General features: G+C 45.0%; 1 protein-coding gene across 3 annotated transcripts in view; it reads left to right on the top strand.

Moving 5' to 3' along the window:
• The first annotated feature begins 1,419 nt into the window (after positions 1-1,419).
• klhl13 (kelch-like family member 13) overlaps positions 1,420-11,695 on the top strand; it is a 99,501-nt gene continuing 89,225 nt past the window's right edge. For 2 of the 3 annotated variants that reach the window (XM_037533533.1, XM_037533535.1), the window contains exon 1: positions 1,456-1,519. The gene's annotated coding sequence lies outside the window, so the exon portion shown is untranslated. Of the gene's footprint in view, positions 1,520-11,695 lie in introns of all 3 variants that reach the window. The other variant, XM_017683168.2, reaches the window with a different exon arrangement.

The following is an 11,695-nucleotide window of genomic DNA, read 5'->3' on the forward strand; positions in this document are numbered from 1 at the left end:
AAGTGTAGCTTTCCCAGAAGAGTAGAGGCTGTTACTCCAGCAGAGGGGACAAGCTCATTAATAATACCCCTGATTTCAGAAGAAACGGTGGACAGATGGATATAGCACATACTCCCATATCTGCCCTATCTGGAGAGCTCAGAGCAGTTCAGTTATTCTGATTCTGCTTCATGCTGCTGTAACTGTATGAGTAGAAATGCCTCATCACTGTTAAAAAAAGGAGACCCCACCGCATCAAGTGCACTTGTCCTGATTGCAGGGTTCCCACGCTTGCTTTGTGACCGGGGGCACTGTTTAATTGAATGAGTATGAGCCACCAGGATTACACTCATTTGAAATTCGACTGAAATTAAGTGCAGTTATGTAAAATGATGATTCCATTGAGAAAGACGAATCCAGCTTGATGGACACGTTTTAAGGTGAGCAGCATCTGCATTACGTACTATCCTAGTTTACATACATAAATTCCATATTATTATACTAAACATACTCAAATCAGGCATAACATCACCAACATTGTCCACTTTATCAGCTCCACTTACTGTATAGCTGCACTCTGTAGTTCTACAGTTACAGACTGTAGTCCATCTGTTTCTCTGATACTATGTTACCCTGTTCTTCAGTGGTCAGGACCCCCATGGACCCTCACAGAGCAGGTGCTATTTGGACGGTGGATCATTCTCAGCACTGCAGTAACACTGACACGGTGGTGGTGTGCTGGTGTGTGTTGCGCTGGTACGAGCGGATCAGACACAGCAGTGCTGCTGGAGTTTTTAAACACCTCAGTGTCGCTGCTGGACTGAGAATAGTCCACCAACCAAAACTATCCAGCCAACAGCGTCCTGTGGGCGGCGTCCAGTGACCACTGATGGAGGACTAGAGGATGACCAACACAAGCTGTGCAGCAGGAGATGAGCTGTCGTCTCTGACTTTACATCTACAAGGTGGACGGACAGGGTAGGAGTGTCCAGAGTGGACAGTGAGTGGACAGTGAGTGTTTAAAAACTTCAGCAGCACTGCTGTGTCTGATCCACTCGCACCAGCACAACACCCACGCAGTGACTTGTGCGCTACAGACATTTGTGGGAAAAGCCATATTTACCTTTATTCCCGTGTAAGACGCGTTAACTGTTCCACTTACATCAACCACTTGGCCTCGTATGCATCCCTACTAGTCCTACGCATTGGTGCCGCTGTCATACGGGTTATTAATAGAGATGGTTGTATTATTACTACGCGTTATTAATGTTAATATATGTGTTACTACTCGGCGCTTGTTGAATCAGCCAATCACGGCGTCCCCTCGCAGCTGCGCAACGAACTTCTTTTGGCAACGGAAGTTTTGAGCGTCTGCCTTTGATTGGCAGCCGCGCCGACCAATCAGCGGCGTGCGCAGCGCAACTCCCTTGCGCCAGCCGCCAATGAAAAAGGGGCAGGGGCGGGACCCGGCCAGGTTCATAAGTGGAGTGGATTTGCGGCTTTAAGAAGAAAGCGAGAAGGACAAACCGCGTCGCGAGAGGTAAACGACCACCTATTTACAAGTTTATTCGCGCGGCGTGAAGGCTGGCGAGCGCTCAGTGGACCGCTCGCCGTCCTGCGAGGAGTCAGAGCCGAGAAGTGCCCGGAGCTGAAGCCGCTGTGTGGCTAAAGGCGGAGGAGCGCAGCCATGCTGCTCGCCTCGTCCCTTTCTCCGAAGCCTCCGGGCTGGCAAAGTTAACGCCGCTTCGTGCTGCGGCCGCTCGAGCTCGAGAAACGGACGGGACGGTTGCCGCGTGCCGCGCTCACTGCGTTTCGTCTCCGTAACGGCGCGCGCGTTGCCCCGTGTTTGGTCGCCCTGCTAAAGCTAGCTTGCTAACTCTGAGAAGTTGCGAGTAAACACGAGCAGACGTGTCGCCGAGGGGGCGAGCGAGTCCGAGAAAACGGCCCCACGGCGACAACTTTAACGTCTGACGCGAGCTGGACGGTCCTTTCGCTCTTCTGCCCGATACCTTCCCGCTAAGCGGGGTCTCCTGCTTGTGAAGTCCGGCTGGGCTGCGTGGAAGTGGCTCAGCCCAACGTTCACGCTCGTGTGCTCCAGGTAGTTGGAGTGGATGCTGTGCAGCGAGTTGCCCACTGAAAGGCGGCTCCTCAGTAAAGGCATTAGTTCCATATCTAGACCCCTTTCGTGCTTAAATGGTTCTCTGCATGGTGTAGAGGTTCTTCAGATTGATGGAGAACGTGGTGTAGGCTATATGGTCCTACATGGAAGCTTTGTGAGAACGGTTCTATGTAGCACCTGAAGGGTTCTTCTGTTGTGTGTCATCAAGCTTGACATCATGACACATTTCACCATGCAAAGAACTGCTTAAGCAGGGCTCGTGGTTCTCAATAGAGCTATTGACTTTACCAGTTAACCCTTGAAGAACCATCTGTGGTAATGGGTGGGTGCTGGGCGCTGCCCAAATCTCTAACTTGTTGTCCTGGTGCTGCTTGTCTACACTGGCTTTTTGCCCGTTATGTTGAAGCTGTGTGAGGCACCCAAATGATTTGGCCCATTGGGCAACGGCGGATTGCCACCTCTGTACTAAACATAGAAGTTAATAGAGAAAAGAACTGTGACCAGCGTGGTTTGACCCTTCAAGTCAAGTGCATTAGGCTGACCTCTTCATTGACTCGTCTTCAGGGCATGTCTGCTGGGTTGTTGCTCATCCCCTGGCCTGCTGACCGCCTGTGTTGGGTTGCTGGAGTTGAGCAGGTCATGTGCTTGTTGAGCCATACGAATGGGAACAGGAACACTAAGCTTTAATCCCAAGTGTGTGCAGTCTTTTTGTTAAGGGTCACCAGCAGCTTGGACTTGGAAACTTGGGTTTAGGATGGGTGCTGCCCAAATATCTAACTTCTTTCACTACAGCTGTTTGACTACATTTACTTGCTCTTGATGGTGAGTCTATGGCCCTGCTCACATCTGGTGTTCGCACCTGTCTTGAAGTGATCTGACCTGGACGGCCGAGACGTGCAGCTGTTTACGGCTGCCGTTTCCATGCGTCTCGGATGTGGCGATCAGATTTTGAGGCTGGTTTAGTTGGTGGTCCAGCCACTGGGAGCGCTTTCCTGTACTGTGTAACTTGCTGACGGTGGACCTAACGACTGTTCACTGTTCAGTCTTGCAGAGTTTGCATATTTTGCTAATGACACGGTTGATTAGGTGACCACCTGAGTTTGCCTGGGACACATCTGAGTACTTTAGCAAGGCTTCGAAGATGGTTTGAGAGAGCGGATCTCCAGGACTCACTGTTGTACATAGTGCCGTCCAGTTGTGATCTCAGATGTTAAGGCCAAGTTTAAACAGGTACTGTATGTATCAGCAGCGAAGGACAGAAAAGCTCCAATATTGGACCTTTTTACCACTTAAAACATTTATAGAGTGGTAAAAAAATACTCAAATAGCACAAAGTGTAGTGAATATTGCATATGCAATATATGAAAGTGCTGTAACTGATTCAACCTAACGCGTTCATAGGATGGGCTGCAATTAAAATGCTGTTTTGAGTCCGTTTCAGTATAAAATACCCTTGAATATCAGTCAGCGAGGCCAAAGCTTGACAATAAAAGCTGCTGTGGACCAGTTACTTGTCTCGTCAGGCCTGTTTTTCAGTCCATAAAAGAACAAAAGATGTTGTTAAACGAGGAAAAACTGCAGCAGATCGGTTTGTTGCAGTGTTTTACAGGTCCTCGCGCCAGTGCTGAGTATTCCCATGTATGTGTAACCAACAGCTGCGAGATTTGGGCTGGTTTAGTCTGAGGAATACATTGTTTATGCCTGTATGGGAGCTTTGGGAATGGTGCACCTGCTGATTTTACTGATGTAGCACAGTTTAATAACCAGTGATAATCATTTCAAATTGTAATAACCGTCTCTGTTACTGTAATAATGTGTTTTTAAGTCTTTACAGTGGAAGTAAATCGCTGTACTGCTGGAGTCTCCCTGCAGTGTCCACACTCGGACAACACGTCTTAATCTGAACCGTTAGGACTGGGCAATATGACAACATTTATATTATCATGATGATTTATGTCACAGTGCCGTATTTTATTTATTTATTTTTTTTAATGATAGCTAAATTCACCCTGCGTAACTACTTTTAATCAACACAGTTTGCCAGATATTGAACATAAAACCTTCAGTTTTTGATTATACTTAATAAAAAATGTAGCACTATTGATTTTTTTTTTTTCTAACTGATGAGACTTAAAAAATATAACACTGTGTATCAATACAATGTAGTGTAAGTATCACAACATGACGTTTTTGCCATATCGCCCACCGCTATGAACAGTAAATGATGGCATTGCTGGTCATCAATTTGTTTTTTGGTAATTTATTTATTTATTTATTTATTGGCTATTGAAATATGAGAAGTTGAATAAAACCTACTTGTGGTGAAATGATTTCAAAGTGTATTAGTGCTTTTTAACCACATTATATTCAAAGTATAGGACAATAATATTAATATTGATATTACAACATGGACCATACTTGGTGTTTCATCCTCACTGAGCTATAATAATCAGATTGGAACTACTTTTCTTCCGTACTTATAAGGCAAGAGAGCCGTTACGCTGTCCGCCATGTGTTGTTTTGGACATGACAACATGGTAATGTAACCCTGAAAGCTAAAAACAAGCTATTCTACCCAGAGCCATCGGCCCAAACGAGCTCCGAGAACACGAGCCATGTGTCTCAGTCGCGTTTGCAGTCACTTGATCCCCTGCAGGAAAAAAGAGAAAAAGAGGAGACGAACACATGATCCTGCGTGAGTGAAAGCTCTGTCTTCTCTCGTCCTTTATATTTCTGCTGAAAGTGCTTCGGTTTGTTCTGAGAAGTTGCGTTTGGTCTCTTCTGATGAGGATAAACTGGTCGGTCAGTCGTGGTTGAAGTTAAAGGTTCTACACTCGTAAAAATGAAGGTGCTGAAAGAGGTTCTTTGGAGCGATGGCACAGAAGAGCTTTCGGGGGTTTTAAGAATGGACCATGTTTGTAAAGGAGGTGTGCAAGTGTTGAGAATCTTTAAGGAGCTTTTAAATAATGTAGAAGGTTGAAGGGTTTTAACTAGAACATGATAAGCAAGCTAAGAACCAGCAGGAACCTTTATTGTTGGTGTGCTTAGATTTCTGAACTTTTTCTGGTTTTTGTGTTACTGCTGATTTGGTCTTTTGGCTGCAGAGATGTTGGAGGTCCCGTGGGCTCTGTCCCAAACAAACACTTAGAAATATTTATTGCAAGTCCAGCCATTTCAGCTCCTAAGGTGCTCTGTTTAGAGGGATCAGAGAGAGCAATACCAACAGGTGTATAGCAGCAAGTAGGCTATGTTTACACAGCAGGTAAAAGTGGCCTCATGCGTGACTCTGATGTGTCAGTGTGAACAGCGAAAACATTAAATTCCGATTTGAAGCGCTTCCATATGTGGTACTGGAATCCGATACGGCCAGATCAGCGTTCGTCATAATTTTGCGCTGCTCATAAATATTTAGGCTGATGTTTCTGTACCAAAAGACTAGAAGAGGCTCATCGCAGCCGCTCCGTATTCGAAGAGGTCCCGAAAGAAATGGCCAAGGAGAACCGAGGCTGAACCAAAGAAGCGGCCGTGGCCGAATAACCCTAACCTTTTCACGGCGAACTCGAAGGCATCGGGGCTGATGAGCCCAGCTGTCAACATCTGGAACTTCATATTCACTGCTGTGATGCTGGCGAAGACGAAACTGAAGCTCCGGGAGCGACAGGCGTTCGCGAGCCGTCGCGACTGTTTGCCTCTGGACGAGTCTCGTCAAGCTCTGTTCTTTTGCGCATGCGGGTCGGTTTAAGAGCTGATCTGTTCAAACTGACGTCGCATACAGATCAGATTTAAAAGATCGTGTGAACAGACGAACAAAAAAATCAGATTCGGGCCACTTCTACCCGCCGTGTAAACGTAGCCTTAGTCTCTCAGGACCAGACTTGATACCGTAAGGAGATTAAATTTCTAAACCAATCCTACGCCGTATGAAGTTGGAGCTCGAAGTAGGGATGTTGGCTAATGGGAGTAGCATATCGCTGCTGTTGGAACGAAACCTCGTATCTCCATTTTCATCATTTTTCAGTTTTTGGCAACATGTGAAAAAGCCTTTTGCCCTTTACTTTCTTTTTTTATCACATGCTGAATAAACCGAAAGAAATGGCCCAAATTTACTGGGGGGGTTGGTGTTACTGGTTCCTTTGGCTTACACTGGAAGTACAGGGTGAGTCGAAAGTCACAGGACAAGTTTTATTTTATTATTTATTTTATTCTCGACTTTTATCTCTGGGGTCCTTTCAAACAAACTGTGTGAGAAAATCCGCAACAAACACCACCTTCAGCACCGCGTCGTGGAGGCTTGTGACAGCATGAGAAATAAAATAAGATAAAACTGTCCTGTGAGCAGCGATATCCAAATTAGCTTGGCTGAAAAGCTCTCCACACACTACAGTTATGTCTGTCTCTCTGTGTGTGTCTGTCTCTGTGTGTGTCTCTCTGTGTGTGTGTGTGTGTGTCTCTCTGTGTGTGTGTGTGTGTGTCTCTCTGTGTGTGTGTGTGTGTCTCTCTGTGTGTGTGTGTGTGTGTGTCTCTCTGTGTGTGTGTCTCTCTGTGTGTGTGTCTCTCTGTGTGTGTGTCTCTCTGTGTGTGTGTCTCTCTGTGTGTGTGTCTCTCTGTGTGTGTCTCTGTCTCTCTCTGTCTCTCTCACCCGTGTAACTGGCACGCTCTGACCCAAAGCTGAGTTTCTATTTGAGTGAAGCTGCTTCGTAGTAAACCTCCCTGTTAAACACAAGCCTTGTGACCAGTGACCTGAGCCACGTGCCGGTGTCCATCAGTGTGTGTTGCTGGGGAGAAAGAGGAGCTGGACATTGAATCCTGAAGGCCTTTTTCCAGCCATTGTTGCAGAGGAAACTGACATTCGTTAATTATCATGGTACGGGCTTTTTTATGATGACGTATAAACCTACACTGTGCAGAAATTAAGAGGGGAATTATGGGAAAGCGCTGCAGAGCGACGCTCATGCTCAGCGGCTCCCTGCTGTGTGTCGGCCTCATAAATCCAGTGCTGGAGACGACGGACAGCTGATCAGCGTGCCGTCGTTTTACCTGTTAATCTCACGGCCCTCGTCAGTATTTTAGTGATGGAAATTCTGTCATTTTCCCTCATCAGTTAGAAGACATTTCTGCTTTGCTGTAGTGTCAGGAGTGTCACAGTCCTGAGTGTTGTACCTAGAGACTGTAAAATATTTCCACACAGGCTGTTTTTATGGTCTTAGGTCTCTAATTTTCAGTAGCATTCACATTATTTAAGTACTAGACTTTGGCACTTTGTCATAGATCTTGTTTTTGTTATTTATTTATTCATTCATTCATTCATTTACTGTCATGGGCCTTTTTTCTCTTTCAGAGCCAGCTGTATCATTCAGGATAGATTTTAAGGTTCTGCTACTAGTTTTTAAGGCTCTGAATGACCTTAAAGCACCACTTGCATCACCGAGTGTCTCTGTTTATTTTCTGGCATGTAATCAAGATCTGCAGGTGCTGAGCTTCTACAAACACCCAAAATACAGAAAACGTGGAGACTCGTTCAGTTATTCTGTTTCTAAACTGTGGAACTCGGTTCCACCGTTTATTAGACAGTCAAGCTCAGTGCTCACTTTTAAGAAGCGTCTTAGTTTTAACTTTTTCATTAAAACTCTGCCTCGTGGTGTTTTGTTCACCTTTGGTCTTTTTATTTATTTAGAATCAGAAGAAAATGCTTTCTAACTAATTTCTAACTGTTTTATCACCTGTCTGTAAAGCACTGTGAGCTGCCACTGGTAGGAAAAGTGCTAGAAAAATGAAAAAATATATTTTAACTGTTTTCCAACATTTTTGGCAACCAAGATTTGGGTGCGTCCCTAGTTTTTACTGATAAATCGACAAGTGGTTGTGTCTTTAAAAGCTGTCGGCTCACTGTGTGGATTTACTTTGGATCAGTTTTTTTCTTCTTCATCTGTAAAGACTATAAATGCACAAACCAAGACCAAGGAGTCTACTGTACAGCTACACAACAAGCATGACTGGGAAACCGTGTTCACGGTGGATCGTCCGTTTCCGGTGATCTAGTGTGTCTGATTGGCCTTCACTGCTTGCTGTACTAGTATGTCGTCCTTGTCGTTCAGCTCATCGCAGCTGAATAACTAACCAACTCGAACTCTATCAGGATAGGAGTCTGTTTACGTGTGAAGAACTTTCCAGGTTCCTGAACTTTTTTGCGATGTGCTGCAGACCAGCTCGGTGAAGAGCTCCTGCATGCCGAGCTGCGTAATTTCTCTGAGTGTGATTCTCTGATGGACTGGCTAACAGGTCCATGTCCCCAGTGTCGTGCTTGTAGCGGTTCTGCCACGTTTCTTTGCTGAAGGTCTTGGGTGTCAAGAACCAAAAGAAGCAGCGCGGAGTTTAACTCTGCACACACGTCCGCTCTGTGAGTTTCGTTGCGTTAGTCCTCCGGTTGTCTTAGGAAAACGCTGTGATGGAAACGTCTGCTTCTCTCTCTTTGCGCTAATTGGGCCTCGGGTTTGCGAACAAGGCCAGCGAGAAGAAAGTGGATGCTAGCATGAAATAGTTTAGGAGCTGTGTGAGTGTGTGAGTGTGTGTGTGTGTGTGTGTGTGTGTGTGTCAGACTCCTGCACTCATCCATCCACTCGTCACAGCGGAAGCGGCCAAGTTTTCACGCTATCTCGCGTGCTTGTCAAGCCCCAGCTAGTTTAGCAGAGCTTATCCTTGTTCCGCTGTGACCTCTGCCCGTTGCCAAGGCACCGCAGTTGCCAAGGCAATGCAGAGACATCCACAAGCTGGTGATGTGGGTAAAGCGTCCAAATCCCATTCCAGCGCGGAGCGCAGCACAGAGGCTGGTTTGTGTGAATATCCTGTTCACTCTGTTTTAAAGGAACGGTTTCATTAAAGAAATATAATCTTCACCGTTCGCTGCTTCTCTCCGATCTGGTCACACGCGGAAGTTTTAACACCGCAGATCAAACCTGACGCCCTCTTCGCTATGAGAAAATGAGGGAATGCGCGTTTAGTGTGCGGTTTCTGTTTGTTCGCCGTTTGTTTGTGTTGATCAGCACAGGCGATGCTGTTTTATGTTCTCCAGTGTGTTAAATTCAGTAAACGAACAGTGACGTTAAGCAGGGCAGACGTGTGGACTCAGTAGAGCACATTGACATTTTCACTGAGAGAATCAACGTGAAATGACCAGTGGGGGTGTAAACTTTTGCACATGGATGTATGGGGTGTGTGTTTGTGCCAGAACCCACATAAGCAAGTGTGTTGGAGATTCCGCGACAGTTTAAGGCAGCTGTGTGATGGTTTCGGTTTGGAGGGAGCGTGACTGAAGGGCTGTTGGCCTGGACAGTGTAATCGAATACTGGATGATGGACCAGCAAGCCGATGACCAAACTTTATAGGCGCTCTTGGGAAAGAAAACTGACTGGACTCATTTAATTCTAAACAGCTCTATAATATTAAATAGTATGTACATGTTTTGAGAGTGGATTCTTTTGGGGTATTAATAAGCCAATAGGCTACAGTACAGGAAGTTCTCCAGTCTCTCTGCTGGGCGTTTCCACCGACCAGCACAGCGTTTTCAGCATTTTCTGAATAGCTTGACGGTTCCGACGGTCAATTATGAAAATATAATCCTTCGTGGTTTCCCACGGGTAGTTCTAGCTGAATTTTGGAGCATCTCTGCTATGATGATGGAAACCAGGTTTCTTTAGAGCTGTTGTAAGCAGTTTGAATTTGTGTTCGTTATTAGGAAAAAAAACATGAATCCACACCAGCGGGATCTCACCGAAACCTCTTTTAGTCACAAATTGACAAACAAGATGTGGAAAAGCTTTCACAAGTGTATTTGTGTGATTTTATTTATTTATTTATTTATTTATTTACCTCATTAAACATTTTCATTACATCAGTTGACATTAGAATCCGTCCGCATGGGAATGGCGTATGACGTTATAGGTAATTATAACTTTTTCCAAAATATGATTGTTTATTTTTAACATATCGCCCAGGCCTTCCATTAGTTGTTAGCCACATTAGCCTGGTAGCGTCAGTGCAAAACTAAAGAAGCAAACCTCTTGGCTTGTTTGGGTGATAAAGGGGGAAAATTTTAATGTAAATTTGTTTATTGTGTTTTTTTTTTTTTTTTTTTTGTTTTCCTCCCAGACGATTTCTTCTAATTCACCGTTTGGACATTTAGTCGTGCATATGAATTAGCTTGGCGACACATTCGGCTGCTTCTTCTTTGATTCTAAAGTAGTAGTTTATTTAGCCCAATAATCAATATGATCAGTTATTGCATTTTTTAACTAGAAAATATGGTGGTGATTATTTTAAGATGTGGCCCAGGCCAAGACCCAATGTTTCTTCATAGAAAAGTGTTACGGCGTTATTCGTTTGTCAAGTTAGGTGTGGAAGCGTTCTGCATGTTTTTGGTGTTTTGTGTTCAGGTCCTCTAGTTTAGTCTGTATTGTGTGTTCTAGTTAAGTAGAACATGCCTCTTATTCCCTGTTAAAAGCGCTTGTCCTGTCATCTGGACATCATGGATTTAAATCCCGGTGATTCTGTGACCAACAGGTTTATCAGTATCAGTAATCTGTGGGTTGTCCGTGTTTGGTTGATGTCGTCAACCAGCAAATATATCAGTCGGCCCGAGTGTGGAATTGAAGATCTTTGGGCTTTAGACGGCTTTCTAGAGATTTTGTTCTCTCCGTGTTTATCACGTCATCTTTTCCTGCACTTTTCCAGTGTTTTCATTCACTCAGTCCCTTTCAGTCCCTCCCTGTGGTCATGTAACTCAGCAGGGTGCTCCAGCTCGCAGATGGTGGACCACGCCCCAAAATACGAGCAGCAAAATATTAATAGAAATGCCATACGCTGTCAAGCCCCCGCAAGCGAAGGGGGGTGGGGGCGGTGTTGGGCGGGGGGAAGAAAGTGTTCAGGTTCATTTCCAGCGAAACACTTGTTCTAATGTTTTCTGTTGTTCTGAAGTCTCGGAGGATGAAGTGCTTGTGTGGGTTTTTCGTTCAGATCTACTTTGATCAGGTTCTGACCCTGATTTAAGTCACACCTGGCTGTGGGTCGGGTCAGAGTAGGGTCAGCAGGAAGCTCTGCTGGGCGTTAGATCTCCAGAAGCAAATGTTTGGCCTCTCTCTTAGTTTAAAGGTGGTTAAGGTGCTGTTTCTGTTCTGGATTCAGTTTGATGCAGTATGAAGAAGGAATCGGCCAGCTTGGTTTCATTCATGCGTTTGTAAACATATTATCCTCTTATCTCAAAGCAATATGAGCATTGAGGCTAACATCTTATAACATGCATGCTGCATACCTAAATCATCTGCTTGCCTTAAGCGTGTGTGTGTGTGTGTGTGTGTGTGTGTGTGTGTGTGTGTGTGTGTGTGTGTGTGTGTGGCGCTAACTGGTGGGTATGGGCTTACATTCACATTCATTTTTCCCCCTCGTTTCAAGTAGTTAACAAGTAATAAGACCGGTTGACTATTTTTGGGGTAAGTGGTGGGGGATTGTGTTGATTTTTCACTGAAATATTTCTTAAAATGGTCAGATTATCTGTCAAATCTGTAGCCTGAAATATCTGTTATCTGGGGGTGTCACCCTTGACGA

Source organism: Pygocentrus nattereri, chromosome 23 (assembly GCF_015220715.1).
Source record: "Pygocentrus nattereri isolate fPygNat1 chromosome 23, fPygNat1.pri, whole genome shotgun sequence".
NCBI lineage: Eukaryota > Metazoa > Chordata > Actinopteri > Characiformes > Serrasalmidae > Pygocentrus > Pygocentrus nattereri.